This window comes from Papaver somniferum, chromosome 11 (assembly GCF_003573695.1).
Source record: "Papaver somniferum cultivar HN1 chromosome 11, ASM357369v1, whole genome shotgun sequence".
Taxonomy (NCBI): Eukaryota; Viridiplantae; Streptophyta; class Magnoliopsida; order Ranunculales; family Papaveraceae; genus Papaver; species Papaver somniferum.
The window spans coordinates 64,434,827-64,454,925 of record NC_039368.1 but is presented as its reverse complement, the minus strand read 5'-3'; the positions used below and the strand labels follow the sequence as shown (position 1 = coordinate 64,454,925).

At 33.6% G+C, this 20,099-nt stretch overlaps 1 long non-coding RNA gene across 1 annotated transcript; it reads left to right on the top strand.

The window, feature by feature from the left end:
• Positions 1 to 5,289: 5,289 nt before the first annotated feature.
• On the top strand, positions 5,290 to 9,063 carry LOC113320366. Its single transcript, XR_003346071.1, has 3 exons — positions 5,290 to 5,484; positions 6,922 to 7,967; positions 8,772 to 9,063. It is a non-coding gene; the product is annotated as an uncharacterized LOC113320366 (long non-coding RNA).
• Positions 9,064 to 20,099: the final 11,036 nt, after the last annotated feature.

Here is a 20,099-nt window from a genome sequence, read left to right as displayed (position 1 = left end):
CCCTAAATCTCAACTCCAAAAGAGTAGCTAGCCGAAGTGCTTCTTTCTATGCAACAATCTCTGCACCAAAGGTATGTTTTTTCCTAACACCTATTTCCCTGGATTATGGGTTTGCTGAGAGCCCCAATTAAGATATTCCAGGGCCGTCCCATAGTTTCCGGAGGCTCTAGGCGTGCCTCAAAATCTGGGCCTTTTGCGTGCCAACATTATATTGTAGGTTTTTCTTAAAAGAAAATTTGTGGCCATATATATTTATGAAACTAGTAATCTTGCACTCACAACCTTTGAAGTATATTTAACCACATTCGTACATATTGTCGTAATACGTATCACTGAATATGAGGATGCATATTATTTTCCACCAAACAACATTCTACTTCTACACTCTTATGAATATTTATGTATATATAATATATAAAAAATTATTATCTTCATTTCTTCGTATTTAGAGGAAGTAATAAACATTTCAAATTGATATTTGTTTCTTATATACATTATTTGACATTAGAGAAAATTCTTTCTTTAAAATACTTGCCAAAAAAATTCATAAAAATATTGTATGCAAAAAAAATATACAAAAAAAAGAATCAAATTGTACTTAAAAAATTATATGTAATCAAATATTATAACGAATTGAATTTTTAATATATAGAGATATTTTTTTCGGCAATTAAATTAGTAGTAATGTATATAGTAAATACATTTGCCTAGATAATTGCATGCATTATCGAGTCTTATATATTTTTTATACTATTTTTGTATTTAATCTTTATATAGTAATTAATATTATGGATTAGCTACTTCTTAATTTTATCTCCTATGGAATTTATTTAGTTAAGTTGTTCGTTGATGATGATTGCCATACTTAATCTTTATGAATGCATCTTCTGTGTATTTTTTTACATGAGATTGTTATATTCAATCATTTTTTCATTATGAGCGATCTCATGATAATCTTCAAAACTTATTTTTATAATTCTAATGTTCTTCCTTGAACAACTTAGGATGAATACTTTTTACGATTGATCTTTCGTTTACATGTTCTTGTGAAAATCATTTTTCTAGTGAAAAGGGTCGCATTTGTTGTTCTCTTTTGAGAATGATATCAAATGGGGGAGTGTTTTTAATTTAACTTGCGCTTAGTTGACATATTGTGGGAGAGTATGTTTGTGTACTTAAGGAGAGTAAAGTCTCATTAATATTTCTACCGTGAAAGAAACTAAGTTGTGAAACATAGTGGAATCATCATTAGAGATATGATTGAATTCTTTGTCTCAGTTGCTCTCTAATGGCTTAATTCATGAGGAACCCAATTATCATCACCTTTGTCAACTTTGTGATAAAAAGGGTGAGAAAAATTAATAGTCGACTAGTAATGACATATAGCTTTTCGTTGCATTATCTAAAAAGAGAGTTAATTAATATATATGTGCGATCATTGTCCTATCTAGCAAAAAATACATGTAAAGCATAAGGGGTGAACATATCACAATAAGAAGTAGTACACAAAATGTTTGAAAAACTATATTGTGCTTAAAAGTGATAAACGATACTACTCATTGGGGGAACAACTATGTGCGAAATGAAAGCCATCCATGCAAATTCTAAAAGGGAGGGTAATGTTAAAGTTGATATCTATCGTTGTTGAATGTTCTATTATAGGTACTCAACGAATACATGAAGAACCGTAGAAGATGAAAATTGAAGTTTCAAGAAACCGAGAAAGTATCATGTCATTTGTAATGAAATTTAAACTTGCAAAAGTTCATATGTATTTCAAAAGTTTTGTCATTAAAATTAACAAAGGAGACATTGTTAGTGTGAATGCTTAGTTGAAACTCCAAGTATTGATATGACAAGTAGATGCCAAAATTATTTCTAAATTTATAGACTATTAAATTTAACTTTGGTTTAGATTCAGTTAGGTAGTAAAGTCATAGGTTCATCCAAATTACTCTTGAAGATTAAATATTGAAGATTACACGAAGACATCATTTGAAGAACTTTATCAAAGATTAGTAACAATGATTGATTTTCATTTCAGTATCGTTTCCCTCATATCTATCTATCTATCTATATAAGAAAAATCAAAGGCTTTGGTAAACAATCAAATCACAAAGATTTTCTTGTCACATACCAGATTTTCGGCTAAAGTCTAGTGAAATTCGATGTCAAGCTCATGTTTATCTCTTTTTGGAAACTAAAATCAATTAAATATTCTCTAATGATTTTTAAAAGTATAGGTTCGCAAACCTATTTAAAAAAATTGTTTGAAATTTCAATTTCATACATATTGGGTTGTGAACCTATGTTTCAAGTTCGCAAACTTAGAAAAGACTGAAAGTTTTTTGAACTTGCCTTTGGTTTGAATTCGCGAATCCTATGTTTTGATTTCGCGAAACTAGTGGAAAGAGAAAGGTTCATGAACCCAAACTTACTAATGTTCGCAAATCTAAATTTTGAGTTTGTGAACCTTACTTAGAGAGATTTCTCCTGACACTTTTTCTAAATCAATTCATGAATATAAAATCTTAGGTTCGTAAACCTGAAGGTACAAAACATCCAAAAACTCTTTTTTGATGATTGTTGTAATTTCCATATTTGTTACTTAGTAAAACAAAATTAGCTAATTCTTTTACGAGAAAAGTTATATTGTTGTTTCCAAGAATTGATCAAGCTTAAGACACAAGTTTGAGTCTCAATTCAGGTAGTTGCAACTTTGAATTCACACGTTTAACTTTAGCAGTTTGAAGTTATCTTCGGCAGTATTATATATGGTAATTGATTCATTCTTAATTTTTCAACACTTCAAACTACGGGAAAAAAACCAATACAAGTAAAGCTCTAACTAAAGAAACAAACCTTTTTGTATCCGAAGACAAAACTTATATTTAGCGGCATTGAGAATTACTAGGGCTGGTAAACCCATCGCTTACATTTAAAACATCCTAGCTTTGATATCAATTACTATATATTGGACACATCCTGTGACACAAAATATTAATCCCTCACACACTATGGATCTTGTTGTAAAGTTTGTCTACCAACACCGAAGGTTCTTGTAGAATCATGGTAAGACTTTGAAAACTTCACTTGGATATTCGTGAAGCACAGGCAGAACTATTTTTCTTTGATAGCTATCGAACATGTATATTGATTTGATATGTTATATAATTATTGTCTATTACATAGGTCCTTCTCTTCTGCTAAAAGGTTATTCAAGAATTATTGATTAAAATAGAATATTGACAAAACTTCAATTTGATTGCGTATAACGCTTACATATCAACTATCAAATTTAAAGAAACCACAAAATCATTTACACTTGTTCAAAGATTGATATGCTTACGAGATAAAGTGATTACGATTCGCTGCACGATTAAATAAGTAGACATAATGTTTTGATTTAAATTCGTCTAAATCCAATGAAAGGTTTTTGGCACATTGATTTATCATCTAATAGTAAATTAATTTTCATCCTGTTCGAGGCAACATAACGTTAGATTTCACGAATATGATTATGGAGCAACTTTTAAGCCTATAAAGAGCATCACCAAGAGAATCCAATGTGTAGGTTCTTGCGTTAATCATGAGGCTTTGAGGAACAACTGCAGTATAGTGTCCTAGACGTTGCATTCTATCTCAACTATATTCCATATCGAAGTCATTATATTAGGATAGTATTTGTAGCGGCTTAATACAATGTTTGTTTAAACTGGCAATGTCCCGTGGTTTTCCTCGTTCGCAATTTTTTTTTGTATCTCGCCCGTATTTGCTTTCTGCATTATATCGATTTATTATTTATAGTTGAAGTACAAACAATCTGTAGGTTAATCATTCTTGTGATTCAAGAATCTCAATTAAAAATTATCTAATGATATCGATTCTATTTTTTTAAATTAATTAAAGTTAATGCAATTTGTTGGTGTACTTGGTACTCTCCGCTTTTCAAATTTCTATTGCTCGTTAAAGATTGCCTTAAGGTTCGACTGACGATGAAAAACGCGTTAGTAGTAGGTTAACGTTCTCATTGTTTATATTTATGTGTTTTTTTTGAAAATTCAATTATTCAATGGAAATGTAAGATTCAGAAACCAAAATCCTACCTGAAACGATGTTGGTACCAAGCTTAGGTCTTGAAAAAATCTAGGCACCAAACTACAAAAAATTTAATTTTCTTTTATAATTTCAAAGTTGGATTCGAAAATGAGATCAAGCGGTATTGATACTCATGTTTTTTCATGCAAGAAGAATGAGAAATAAGAGCCCATAAAAGAAAGCCGAAATCTAAACCAAAACCGAATTTAGTTTTCAGTCATACAAGTTATGACATGAATAGTGTCTCAAGCCTAAAACTATAAACATCAATACATATAGATATGTAACAACATGTTTGTTTTGTCCACTATATAGTAGATATTCAGTATTTACTACTATTTAGTAGTGGGATCCAAAATATGTTAAGCGCTTCCCCTATTAGATAGAGAGTAAAATCGTTATCCTAGTGTTGAAAATCAAATAACACTTCCTTCCCGCTTTCTGCTTGATACCACTAATATCTCGTATAAAAGATCTTCTTAATTCTTTGACAAATATACAATTTATATTCCTTTACAAATATACAGTTTTCGTGTTTCTTGTCCTTTTCAAAAGTCCTCGAGTTCTCCATATGATAGTCTTCCTCATCAATAACAAGCTCTAAGTCTCAATTAAAATAATTGATCCATCCACGTCTCGATGAATTGATCTCTTATTTACTAAAAACTCTGTAATAGCATTTAGTTTATCTCTAACCATGAAAATCGAATCAGAAAATAAAATATTGGCTAAATGGAATTGAGAAGTAGTACACTATCACACAACAAACGACTTCCAGTAACAACATGACTTATCAACAAGAACCGTGGTCATCACTATGTCAGAGCACTACCTATATAATAAAAAAAATCAAGTTCTTTGGACCCTAACAATTTGAGGCTCTAGGCAACAACCTAGCTGCCCTAGTCCATAAGACGGCTCTGTATGGTTCAATTCGATTAGGGAGCATCTAGGATTTGTTTAATAGTGCTATGGTATTCTTAAGTTACAGCTTGTTTGTTTTTTCCACTATGTAGAGACAAATCACTCACTACCTACTTTTATGTAGAGGTGGCCCCCACTTTTTTAGGTGTTTGTTTTTTCCACTACCTCTACTAGATAGCACCTCAGCTGCTATCTTTTAGACAAACCTCTATTTTTACTATGAAATGTCCATATGACCCTTCAACAAATCCTACGTTGACAGTTTTTGTCCACCACCAAAACAAAACCTAAATTCGCTTTCGCATTTTCTCTCTCGGCTGCTCTCCGTTCTCTCTGAACTCACAGAGAAAAAATCTCTCTGGAACTTTGATTCGTGAAGAATATTGATTGTTTTTGAAGATTTCGTCTCCAAATCGGTTAAATCTCATCAAGTTTTGAAGATCTCTAGTTTGGTTAATCTCGGTAAGGCATGCTTGTTTTTAAAATTCTGTATCTTGCATGTTGTTACAAGTTGTTGATTTCTGTAATTGAAACTTTGGAGAAATCAGATATGGTGTTCATATTGTGTGGGTTTTGCTTGGTATGCTAGAATCTTATGTTTGTATTAGATTTGCATTTTTGAAGAGATATTCATTTTCCCTTGTAATATTTGAATTGTTAATAGTTACAAAAACACAAATCTGGTTAATAGTTTACTTGTTTGAAGATTTTGGTTTCTAATTAGGGTTAAATGAATGACAATCCTGGAGAACCCTATGGTGTGATTTTAGCTTCTGATTTTATGGGTACTAATGTTGTTAATTAGGTTTTATTAATCTCTAGCATCATTTGTCTTAAAAAACTAATCAAGATCCTATTGTCAATATATATAGTTCACAGCAGATTGGTGTTCGATTCTTGTCCTGTACTATCATTCATAGATTCGAAATTTCTTTTTCGGTTTTTGCTGATGAAAGTAAGCACTACATGTATACCATTTGGATGAAAATCTTTTACACTAGCAGGCAGTAAGGTAGATCTGAGACCACTTCTAATAGAATGTTGATTTTATTTGTTCTGAAATTATTATAGACGCAAAGCAACTGAACCCATCAGGGAAGCTTGGATTATATCTTTATGATCTATACATTTTGTACAAATTTCTATTTAGGGCAGTTGGCTTAGCGGTTTATTCTCGTTCTTATCAATTTATCGAAAAATGCATTGAGTTCTTATGATTTCATTCGATTAGTTTATTGCAAGTAGTATATGGTTGAAATGGCATGTTAATAGTTTTGTAGCTAAAGTCCAGTCTATAGAATAGTCTCGGACAAGGAGTTTGTAGCTCTGAGTTGAATGTACTTTGCCATAGTCTTTAAACGGAGCCAGTAACTATATATTTGTCATTTCATGAAATATTAAGCCATGAATATGCAAATGTAATTGAATAAATTATGATCCTTGTTGGAGACCTCTTCGACGAAGGACAGATAAACAGAGGTGACAGGTCCTAATGGATTTTCAGGCCATAAAGAATTTTACTCCAATTTTCCACTAAAATATTGTGTGTATTATTTTTCTATTTATAGAATCATAATGTGATGACCTGAATATCCATAAAAGTGTGTTGAGGCTGTTATATCTATAAGTCCAGTCTATAGAATGTAATTGTAAATTAGGTTTTGTTTCCATCAACAGAATATATATTGGGTAGCTGAAACAAATGTACATGTAAATATAAACCTGATATTTGTTTGTTTTGAAACATGAAAGGGACAGATTTTACATTTTGTCCTGAACAGTAGTACTAGTTGATTCTTTCCTCATATTATGTTCGAGTATGCAACCATAATTCATTTTACATATGTGCTTAATAATCTTTGCGAGATTTTGCTCTATCTCATGGTCCTATACTTGCAGAATATCAAATTCTATTTTTTTTGGAGGGGTGTTGTATATATTTGATGATGGGATTCCGGATGGCGCTCATTTCTCCGATTTTCTCGAGTTGTTACCAATGTTACACAACCAGTGGTAGAGAGACGGGACTGGGTAGACTCAAGATGTAAATACCGGTGGTAGGTCCTAACAATGAGTCAAGATGTAAATACCAAGCGCGGGCGCCATTTGATTGATGGTAAACTCATAGAACTTCATAGTTTGAGTTAGATGTAAATAAGTTTCTGAGTCGTGATTGATAGCTGTGCACTGGCTACTGAGTACTGACATGTAGTTTAGGCGGTTCTCCACGATTGGGGTGATAATGAATGTATTCAGATTCTAAAGTTATGCGAAGAAGCAGTGCCTCAAGACAAAGGTAATGGTGGTGGGTTGTGAATCTTGGAATTTCGAGAGATGGGTTATCTTTATGTGTCATCTGTGTAGGCTTGTTGAGCAAGTGCTGGTGTGGATGAAGGGGTGTTTGGTTTGGTCTTTGATTAGTTTGTATTTCGCTTTATCCGCGTAACTGTTTGAATTGTTGAAAACATTTTTGAATTCTTGAAAATGTTGATTAAAAATGAATGTTGGAATTTTGGAATTGCATAAGGGTATAATGTGAAATATACAAATTTACATTTAATTATAGAGTTATTAGATAGTGGTTAAACAAACATAAATTTAGAAGGCTCTAGATAGTGGTATTCATATAGAGATAGAGGTAAACCTCTATATAGAACCCTCTACCTGTATAGAGGAGAAAACAAACATGCCGTTAGTATTTTACCCCCAAGTTTGGGTGTTTTTCTCTAATACTTTTTTTTTTTGTAGTCTCACTCCTATGCCCAGCCTGTAGTTTCCTCCATTATACAAAGTGAGAGATTGAGAAGGAGAGAGAAAATGGTGGGTTTGGGTGCACTCAGAAACATGATTCGCCCATTTGCAAGAACAGTTTTGAATCGAAGCGTGGAACGTTTTCCTCTCGGGATTTCATCAGCTTCATCAACTTCTTCAACACCAGAGTTAAGGTCCGTTTTCAGTTGGTTTTTGAACCAAAGTTTATAACAAACCTGTTTGTCCTTCGATTTTTTTCAAACTCTAATACTTGATAGTCGCTCTTTCTAGCGTATTTACTTTTGTAGTGGCAATGCCACATGACACTGAACTTCGTCACTAAATCTAAAGTATCGAAATATCTGTCTTGAACTAAGCATGGGTTCAGATAGTCTCTACCAGTTTATACAGTAATCTGTATCTACAGTATCATCAATTTTAGAATGTCAATGTTGATTCTTGGTGAAAATATGGGATGCTTAAAATTACTACCAGGTGAAAGTGGATAGTTAAAGAACATACTAGATGCTTTATTATGAATCTTGCAATTGTACTCTATTTGAGGCCCCAACTGATTTGAAAAGAGTAAATAGAACGAAGTGTCTGGTGGGACTTTCTGCATTACTAAATTGTCTGTGGAAATTCTGATGAGATCATTTTTTCCATACCTTTGCGATGTGGGGGGCTAACAAGGCTAGATATTGCCTTGTAGAAAGGATGATTTTTACTTTGTGAAAACGACGAATGGGTATCTGACAGACCCTTGGTGCTGAGAAAGTTTATGCAAAAATAGTTTACTAGTGTATGGCCGTGGAACCATTCTTTATATCTGGTTTATCTAGATTCAAATTCAACTAGTTCAGTTTTTCTGATTTTGTCTAAGTAGATCACTACTTTTACGTTTTAGATATCCTTGCAGTAAGTTCTCTATGTAGCATAAGCTCTTAGAAATAAACTCATATAATTGATTTGTGGGACTCGTGGCTGGTTTTTGACAGTCTGAAGCAAATAAACGAAAAAAAGTTCAGGTGCAAGAAGCTAAAAGGAAGAAGGTCGAGAAAAGAGTTGAGCGTAAGATGGCTGCAGTAGCAAGGGACAGAGCATGGCCTGTAAGATTGGCAGAGCTGCAACAGCTCGAGGCAGCTAAAGCAGCGAAATCGTAATTGATGGCTAATCTCAAACCAAACGAAGAAGCGTATGTGTAAACAATACACTGTATTGCTCCTTGATAAGGGGACCTGATATGATATCGAATCCAGGTCCTTGGACTTTTTCACCTCGCTTCTTGCCTTTTTTTTTATACCTTTTGTTTTGACCCTTTTTACCTAGACTATATTTTAGTAGGTAACCCCCACAAGTTAGAAATATTTATGTTAGTTGCAAAATAAAGATGGCCTTGAACTATTAGTTTGGTTACTAAGCTATTGAAATCCCATTTTTTTGTTTTCTTTGCAATATGATATGGCGATATCAATGATGCTAACTGAAACTAGGGTTTTTGTCTACTTTATGAATTGTTGCCACTCATCATATTGCATTTGCATAAGATGGATTATGCGTTTTCATGTCATATTAGTGATTGATATAATTTGTTAATAACTGAATCTACTGTTTGTCTAATCTTGAATTTACTTTTTCAACATGGATAATGGCAATCATTTATTTTGGCTTGAATTTTGCTGGAACTTATGTTTGATTTTGCAGATTATTATTTTTTTTTCTCTAAGTTAAGTATGTTAAAACAAATAACGGAAACAAAGGAATATCCAAAGTGTTGGTTATCCTTATCTCAATACAGTGATATGAGATATTGGTATCGAACATATTGTTAATTCCATTAGCAAAAATGAAAATTGACAGGCTAAAATAAAAGCAAAGTTGATATAGTCCGGCATCTTTATCCATTGTTGTTTATGGATTCCTCTATTGCGTGCTTCTTTTGCCAATATGTCGGTAACCGCATTACATCTTTTGTGCTTAAATTGAATACCCAAAAAGTTTGTCACATGAAAAAAAAATCTTCATAGCTTCTGAGACTATAGCTTGGTTCCTCAAAAAAAATGTCACTTGATTCATCTTGCGCATAAAGTATTAACCTTTGGCAATCACCTTCCACCCAAAAGTTGCTAAGGTCCATACTTTTTGCCCATGTAGCAGCTTCCAAAAGACTTAGAAGTTCTGCTTCTTCTGCAGAGGATGCTTTGAAAGTTCCAGCTTTAACCTGGATAGTTGTTCCTGTATCAGAACGAAAGATTAGACCATAACCAGCAGGAGAAGAAAAATCAATCCAAGACGTATCAAAATTAACTTAGGATTGGGTATGTAGAGGTTTAGTCCAAACTTGGTCTGTACAGTTTGGTTGTCTTGTAAAAATAAACTCCTATGATGAGGTTTCATTTTTATTTGCACTCAGGGGTGACCAGAAATTCATGTGTCTCTGAACTGTTAAAGCTAATTGAAAGGATGTGGTTGATTTGGACTGAAAGATTCTCATTACATCTTTCTTTCCAAATTAGTCAACATTTTGTAACCATGTTTATCACTATTATTGCAGACCCCTGCAATCCAATCCGAGTACATAGAAGAAAATGAGAGAGCATTATCATTTATATAATTCATACTCACCGAAGGAGGTAACATCCATACAAACCTAGCATAAGGACACCCAAAAACAGATGTTCTACATATTCACATTCATGCTCACAAACGATGCATTTCATATCCATATCTTTCATGTGTTTACCCAATTTCTTCCTGACAGGCAGTGCATTATGAATACATTTCCACAAAATATCTTAATTCTTTGTGAGATATTTAGTGTCCAGAAAGATACATTTGCTAGCCTAGATAGAATAATAATTAAATGGTTTTCCCCGTAACTAAGAAATAAGTATTTCTAGTAAATCTTTAGAGAAAGGGCTATGAGATAGTATGTTGAAACCTGTGTAATTTACGATACAAACACCTGTGTCTGTGTCATGTGTCCAATACGCTACCTTGACACGACAACACAAAAAGTTTAAAAACGAGGGCACAACTTATACATTATAGAGACCATAGTTTACTGTATATATATGGACTTAGCAAAATACAAACGACATTCTTCCAAAAAAGAAATTACATATACTTTGTTCTTATAGGTATTCAACCGTCATCATAAGAGGGATGTAACTAGTTATACGTATGCCTAGATATTTTAATTTTTGTTCATTATTCGGGTCTAAATTATTTCATCAGTAAACAATCCGCAATATTGGGTAGGCCCTTTGCTATGCTCATCATCTTTTCTTTATAATAAATCTAATAGTATTGTGAACGAAGACGAATTTCTCCGTCCTCTTTGCTTCAAGCTTGTTAATGTTTTGAATATTTGAATAAGTCAATCGATTTCTCTCGACACTAGAACCAAAGCATGGTTGGTTCATCAACCTATTAGCCAACTTATCTAGCAAAGGAGCAGTTTCCCCATAATTGTTCTGCCAAGATATTGCATTCTTTTTGTTCCCATCTCTTTGAGACACCCAATTTTGCGAAGCCTGCAATGTATCCAAAAAAGGAACCATACTGATCTTTTATTGCTTGCCTATCTTCCGGGCTTGTAAATATTCTCTCACAGCAAGTGTTTATCCCATTTCATAGATCCTCACATAATGTGTAGGAACACGATTCAATTCTCCATCAATCCATTCTTAAGTGTAGAATTTATGATTTTAAAAATGAGCCGAACATATAAGCAAATTGTTTCGTAAAATCAAGTTGAACCTGTTGCAAGATTCGAACTGTCATGTTCAAATATCACCAACCTCACTTTTTTACATGGTATCCCACATGTCATACACCAAGCGCAAGGATGATTTGTCGAGAATCTCAACAAGTCATCTACGGTAGAACCTATATATTAATAACCTCTACATATTAATAAAAAATTATGGTCCCAACTTGGGTTAGTTATAAATAGTAATAACCTCTGCAGTTTAATATTACTAGTTTTTTTGCAGTCTCACCTTAAGGAATTTACCTACATATATCAACGATCGAAAATATATTGAAAAAATATAAATCGTGACTAAGTTTATCATTAATAAAGTTATTTTCCTAACATTGTATGATATTTTGATTTGTTTGAAAGAAAATAAATTGATTATTTATCTTATACTATACGTTATAGTACTATTTATAGTTGTCGAAAACATCAAAAATTCTCTAGTAGCTTAACGAGTTCCTGGATAAATTTATGTATTTTTGTATGGAGCGTAAAAATGTGTGCACATCATCTAGTACAACTATAAATACACTGAACAAATATTGAACTTAGAATTTTACATTCTCTATGTGTACCTCTCTTTATTAATGATCTCCGTATATTAATAATTTTGTGAGGAGCCTAGCAATCAGAATTATACTTTTACAAAGTTTTTGGTCGGCATCCGAGCGACTAGCTGGGAACCAACCCCTTTTTGAATAGCAACACCGAATCTATGAAAAATAAAACTATCCAGACCACTACCAGCATCATGACTAACTAAACAATTCTTCAAACGCTTGAAAAAATATACATTATCTTCACTGAGTTCCTCTAAGGTGGTGAAAGCTAAAACACCCAAACCATAACCATGCGAAACAGATTCCTTCAAATATTTAGCACGTTTATGCGCAATTTCTTTAGAAATAGCCTGGCCTGGGATGAAAGAACGAGCTCCATCACCGGTTAAGGGTGAGACACCTGTGACATCCATACACATAGTGAATGTAAAATTCTAAGTTCAATATGGAGAGGTTCTACTGTATTGGTGTATAATAAAATTGATCAAGTAACTTACATCATCCCACCAATTATCATCAACAACCCTATTTTCAACATGTTGTGTCTTGACATTGTCGTCTCATTTGTAATCTTTTCAATCATGGTCCACCACCATAGTTAACAAAGTTGATTAACTACAGTTAGATAGAGAAGCATAATCAGGCTAGTTACAAAACTTGTATCTCCATAAATCCGTAACTTTAATTTTAACATTTCTTGTAAACTGTTAAAGCTTCTGAATGATTGACAACAATTTTTTTTAATTAACCTAGCATGTACAATCAGGTCTTGCGTACACTTAAACCATTTGTACTTTCCTTGGTGTTTGGTTGTCGGCTTATACTTACGAAGATCTCTTAATGCCAGAAATATATATTCCACTTGCATAACCCTATATCCCGAATGATGTTTTTAATTAAACCTGCCAAATATTTAACATCCTTATAATCCCATGATTTATCAATCGCCTTCGAAAAAACAGGTCCATTACTAAAGGCTCCCATGAAATTTATTAACGTCTGCTACTATTGTCATACTATCCTCTACTCACAATTGAAATACTAATATTTTTCCATTTACTCTTGGTAGGTTTTAACATCTTGTCTACATTTTTTTCCACTTCCTGAAGTGTTGTTGTTCTTTGCCTCTCTGCACTTGGGGGAACATAACCCACTATTGCTATGTGCAACCCATTAGATTGTATCTGTAAACGAAAGATAACGAATAACATTGAAAGAGATACCACAAGAAAAAGAAAAACCTTACAATAGTATGATCCAGCCTATCTCGACAACTTTCATTCAACATTGGTCCGTAAGCACTGATACTTCTTCTTATAACAATTTTATAATTCTCAGCACAGGGTAATGGAAGATCAGAAACTTCTGATTTTGCAAGTTGGATTTTCATATCAGTATCATTCAATAATTGTTGCAAATTCTTTAAACTATTTGGATCCATACTTTTACATACTCCAACACCAACACCTGTTTTTCAAAAGAAAATAAGCTTTTACACGAACATTCAACCATTGAAAACCTCTTTACATATTGTGACTTGACTTGATATTTCCCTCCCCCTTTATCATATTTTCCTTGTTTTTCGATATAATCCCAACAAGGAGTATAAAGATCTGTATTTTTGTCTCAAACTTTTTTTTTTCGACTCATTTCTTCATGTTTACATGGCCAAAAAATTATTTTTCGCATGTCGTTATTACACAGATGAAGCACACTCTCTTGGAATGGATAGGAGGTGATAGAGTGTCTAAGCCACAGTGGGAGGTAAGGAAGGTACAATGTTTCGGCTAAAATTTTTTAGTGGCCCACTTTTTTTGTTTTGATAGATATCTTAATGGTTTGAATTTTTTTTATGGTTACAAGGCATAAGAAGTGTCTCCTCACTTTCCAGCGGCATTGGTTCACCTAAAGTAGTGTCCGAATGAGTTTGAAGGGATTAGGTCTCAAACTATTCCCGTTGTAGGAGCAAATTTTTTCTAATGTGACACACTAATACACTCATTCATTTTAAAGTAATTGTTTATACTTCGAGTCCCCATAGCTCCCTGCTCTTCTACTGGTACCCTTTCGCACGTTCATTCTACTATGTAGTATCATAATTTATTTATTTTTATAATGATACTTGGGCTTCTTACTTCAAGTGAAAATCAAACCATATTACTACCTTAGTTTAAAAAAGAAGAAGACCGGTTTCATGTATAAATTACACATTAAACCAACCTATTATTTTAAAACGGAGGGAGTAGATTATTCGTAATTAGTTAAGAAATCATCAAGATGTCCTAAGTAACAGAGTCTGGTCAACTAATAAAACTTGGATTTTGTTTAGTGCTTTGTGTATCATGTTTTCAAATGTAAACTGTTAGACGGTGAATGTTTTACACCTTGTTTGTTTGGATCTAACTTCGGATGTGAAGCTGATTCGCAATCTGACTTAAATTATTTGAGTCAAATCTTTTTCTTTTCTTTTTTAATTTCACTCGAGGTCTAACTCGACTCATACATATTTTTTTTGGTGAAAAATAGATGTACTATCGGGGTACTTTTTTTTAGGTTTGAGATATCATAATCGTACAAGACGAGCCTAAACCAAGAAATATCCATTCAGGTCTTGCTTTGGTCAAAAAGGTGTAGATGATGGGTTGATCTTGGGGGAGGGAAGCAGAAAATATTAATAAATCATCGTGTAATGAATTTTACAGTGCGGAGTTGTTGAAAAACGATGTGAATGCTATACTTGATAATCAAATGATCTGAGAGATTCCTCATTTTTGATAGATGAAGTCATTTATTTATGATCGTAGTAAGCACACTGATTCTTCGTAAATTATGGAGGTCGTGAAGAAACGGAGAAGTGATCGTCATGGAGGTAGTGGTAAAGTCGTGTCTATTATGTCATAGAAGACTGTATGACCAGTACCCCCTCATTCTCTTATCCACCCCACTACTTGTTACCTTCTCTTCATGGATGTGTTTCCACATCGCACGTTGATGTAAACATTCAGAAAGTAACCCGATGAGAATCATCCGATGCGACATATTTGATGTCTCATAGAAAAATAGTAAAGTCATGGACTATTAATATTTTTATTAAGTCATGAAAATAAACTGCTAAAGTAGTAAGGCAAGTTGTTAAGTTCATTGAGTGGTTAAGTATACCGATAAGTGTCAAGTCTAGTGAAAATAGTAAATCTAGTAATAGAATGTATTGATATGTTTTAAGCGTTGATCTAAGATAATATCGTAGACATACCCCGAGCATTAAGCTATGATAATGTCATAAACATATGTCCCAAGCGTTGTGCTTCGATGATGTCGCAGACATTCCATAGGGAGTTGATTAATAATGAATATGATGTAAACGACGAGCTGTAAAGCTGGGGTGCTAATTGATAATACTATGAATTACCAACAGTGGTATTTTAGATGTTATCAACTGAGATGCTCACTTATAAAAAATATTTGCGACTCTGAACATTAAATGAGATGATTTGAGATCAAGATGTAAATGATTCAAATGGTATTGATGTTGCATCAAGTCATGCATAAGAATGGTGTTGGCGCTACCAATGACTAAAACCTGAAGATAAAGTTGTTCAACATGAAGCAAGGTACTAGCCAGTGTTAGTATTAGAAAATGAGGGTTGTTGGAATTAGTCCAGCGACATAGGAATAAGGGTCGCTGGGTCGCCGGTGTTAGGATAAGGAAAAAAAATAAGGGTCAATTGGTCGTGGCATTAAGACGTCAACAAAGGCAGGATGATTATTGGCATTAGGCTAGCGACATAGGCAGGATGAGTTGGTACTGGCAAGATCAAGCGCCGTGGGATAGAAGAGTTTAAGTCGGATCACATGGAGATTTATCTAGCGCTGGCATTAGGCCAGCGCGGTGAAGGATTTATGTGGAGCTGGAAGTAGCCAACGCTGTGAGTAAGTTGTGTTGGCGTCAAAGGACGTGATTGCTGGAAGAAGATGAATGTGTCCATTGCTAGCACCGTGAAAGTTTGGTGAGTATCGGCCTTTAATGCAAAGTTGGTGCTTGCCTACACAGTGTTCATCGAATGGTTGGCACACCCAACTTATCTCTTAGTGGAACTTTTAGATGCGAACTGTTTTTGTAAGTCCTAACATACTTCGTGTGTATTCATGAGACGAACACATATAGTACATTAGGTTTTGCACTAAAAAAATTCATGGAACTTAGTTGGAAACAATTATGACTTAGAACATGTTTGTTTTCTCCTGACTCACCTGACTCGTCTGGATCTGAGTCATCTGGATCTGACTGAAATCACTCGACTCATCTGGATATGATTCAATATGTTTGTTTTGTGAGTCAGATCTGACTCAAAAATATGAGTCAGTGGTTTGTTCCCATGAGTCAGGGGTATTTTATTACCTGATTTCCTTAAAACACATGTGAAACATTGTTTCCTAGGATGAAATCCTCACCTCATACTCATAAATAATCACAATAGCATTCAAACGATTATGTCAATGTCTTATCTACAAAGTTTAATGGTTAAACAATAAACCTCGTATTGTATTCCTTAATATTATGTCTATCTAGAGTGTTCATGCTTCGCAGTTTTGTTTTCAATATGCACGACTTGAAAGATATGTTAGGGAATGAAACAGTTCAAGTCAAATATCACGAACCTCAAGTGGAAGGATGATGTTGTCGTTGTAGCTCCTTACTTCTTCACTTCTTCAAGTCTTCGCAATACTTGTAATGTCTCATATCCTAATACTTTCCGGATAAGAGAAACTAAGTTAATTCTGATCTTAGTTAGACTTATCAAAGTGGAGGTTTCGGTTATTCAAGTCTAATCGAATGCCTTAACAAGAAATGCTAGTTAACTAACCTAGTATTTGGCTTGTTTAAAATTTAAAGGTCTAAGTTATATGAATAATTAGAACCTGATGAGAAAAATAGAGTTATCTTTATTTTGGTCTTATCGACTGAAGCGATTGTATTTGCACAATCAGTTTAGCAAATGAACTAATGTGATTAATTGATTTTTGGTTTGCTAAACTAGTTGGGAAAATTTCTTTGGGAAATTATTTCCGTGGTAACATATCAAAACATAATTACTTTGTAGTTTCGGTTTTGATATTGGTTATCAAAAATGGTGTGTGGAACCCTCGTGCTTAACTCTACAGGTTGCAAGTCTATTTTGAGATTTGTAAGATTCTTTTCGTGTTGTCCTTTATTTTTTCGTTTATTTGTCATTTTGTGACAAAAAGGGGGAGAAATATATGCAGTAAACAAGTGATACTGGTATCGATTTTATATTGATTGGTATCGCTAAGGGAAAGGACATTGGTGCTTGAACGTTTATCCAACGAAAGAGGAAAAGCATAGACTAAGGGGGAGTAACATATCATATTAATTGGTATAACAAAGAAGTGCGGATTGAAAATATACCTATCTCACCTTTTGGGGGAGTATTAGCATTGTTATTATAATGTCAACAACGGCATTTGGAGGATTGAATGTATACATGTTATTGTGATGTTGAATTCGGGAATCAAGCATATGTGTAATAAATTTTTGTAATTTTTTTATCCATATGATTGTAAGAGTTCTGTCACTAAAATTGACAAAGGGGGAGATTTTTAGAGCATATCTCGGTTGAACCCGCCAAGGGTTGGTATGTCAAGTTTGATTGTCATATTTTAGTTGACCAAAACTCATGTTAAGAGTCGCTTCATTATGTACTAGAATGAACTTCGTGTAGGTTAGCTTGTCTCTCTGAATTGCCCCTATACTTGTATTCTTTTACGAGAGTCTCTAAAATTTGCCAAACATTTGTATCCTAATCAAAAAATTAAAATTAATTTCTCTAAAATCTTTTCGTGGTCCAGTCGTCTTAGGTCAACCCAAATTTTTACAACTTTTCTTTTTCCTTTTACCACTCGCTTATTTCAAAACCTAGTACTATCGCTTTATGTCGGTCTCTTTTAGCCAACTTTTATATGACCTCGTACCTCTTGCAAACGACCATTCACCTTAATTTATGCATCATATGTTGTGTGTTTATTGGAGTTTTGTATATGATAGGTAAAAATCCTTTCACGGGTTTAGACGGTCATACTTTTTTTTTAGAGTATTTCAAATTTGAGATATTAAGATTAAGCTTTAGTGTGTTATCTTTATTATTGGACTCTTTCTTCATACCCTTTAAGCTTTATATTCTTTTCTGCTTCTTCTCTTACGCTCATCTTTCTTTTGTTTTTCTTCGTCTATAATATTTTCTTATAGTTGGCATTATGGTTAGACCAGATGAGCATTATCATCATCTCAGTGGTCTTTCTGTTACACATAGGTTTGCAAACCATTTGTTGGTCTCTTACCAGTTACCAACAACATTTGATTTCATTGGAGATTTTTACATTAGAAAACAGTATTTTAGCTAGAATTTTCTCTACTGAAACTTTTCAAATCTTGGTGATAAAAAGAGTATTGGCATATTTTTGGAGACCTAATATCCCATTTCAGATTAGAGAAGTGGATACTAGTTTATATGTTTATCATTTCCTTTCAAGCTTTAGATGATTTCTTTTGGGTTACTTCAAATGGCCCCTGGTATCCATTCAGAAGTGTTTTAGCAGCAGTCAAAGCTTATCCTGACATGAATATCTCCACTCACCTATAGTCGTAAGAAAACCATCATATTCTTCTTATGAAAAATACTAGAGATTCATTTGAATCCCCAATTTCAGTTTCCTCTTTTTCTGCCATTCGTAATTCCTTTTTATCCCCTGGATCCTTTCCAAAACTGGGTTTTAGAATTTATTTATCTGTTTTTCCCGTTGCAACTTTTGAACCCGCTTTTCGTATTTTGATTCCTGATTTTTTGGTTTCCCCCGAGTCTGACAAATCTTTTTCAATTACATCAGAATAAGGAGGGGTTCTTAATATTGGTCAATATGGATATACGAAAGAACATCGAAAGGCAACTGAATCCTACATTCCCTCATCCTTCTCATTATCTCCCCTGTCAGAGCGACATGACTCATGAGGTATTGCAGGTTTTTTTCTCTCTGAACTTATAGATTTAATTGCTAATTATTATTTCTTGTTACTTGATCTTAACTTAGTTTTTTCTTTAGTCATACTTGCAATTACATCTTTGGCTGTTTGACCCCAATTAATTTTAATTTCTCTTACCTCATAAGTTTTATTCAACACTCCTCTTTGATTAGGTACTGCTTTGGGGTTGGGTCCTACCCCTAATTAAATTCCCTTTCTCTAATAATTGTTGGGAATTTTAAAAAAATGCCACACTTTGATTTTCCGGTTTAAGAAAATGCCACATATTTTTTCAGAATTTATAAACTGCCATTTCTGTTATGAATTCCGTCAAGGCCCACATGATTGGTCATTTATGACTGACCTGGTCAATTTTTCATAATACAATTACTTAACTGTCCTCATATCTCCTTTAATAGTTTAGCACTATGGTGCTAGCTATCCCTTCCCTATCCCTCAAATATAGGGAAGGGATGGCACAAGGAAACCAAGCTTGCTATGGTGCCCTCTCATCCCTTTCCTACACGAAACGGGTACTCAGTACGCGTATGAACAGTTCCAAACGGGTACTCAGTACACGTATAAGTCAACTCGTTGACTTGACCAAAAACTGGTACTCAGTACGCGTTTCGTAGGTTTAAGTTCACAGAACTCAGTTCCAGTCGACCATTTCTTCTTTTTCTCTAATTTTCATCCTCTCAAAACCCCTCTTACCCCCTTTCGATTTTCATGTAGATTCATTGTGATTCGATTGCTTAGATTAAAATGGTTTAATCGTTACTACAAGTGGAAACAAATCCATTCTTCAATTTCGAATTTCATCCAAAAAATCATCTAAGGTGAGTTATTCTAATGTTAGGGTTTCAAATTAATTTGATTTTAATTTTGATGAAATTGTATATTAGGTTGTTGGATATGTAGTATGCAATTCAATAACATTATTAAAACATATATTTAGTGAAAAATC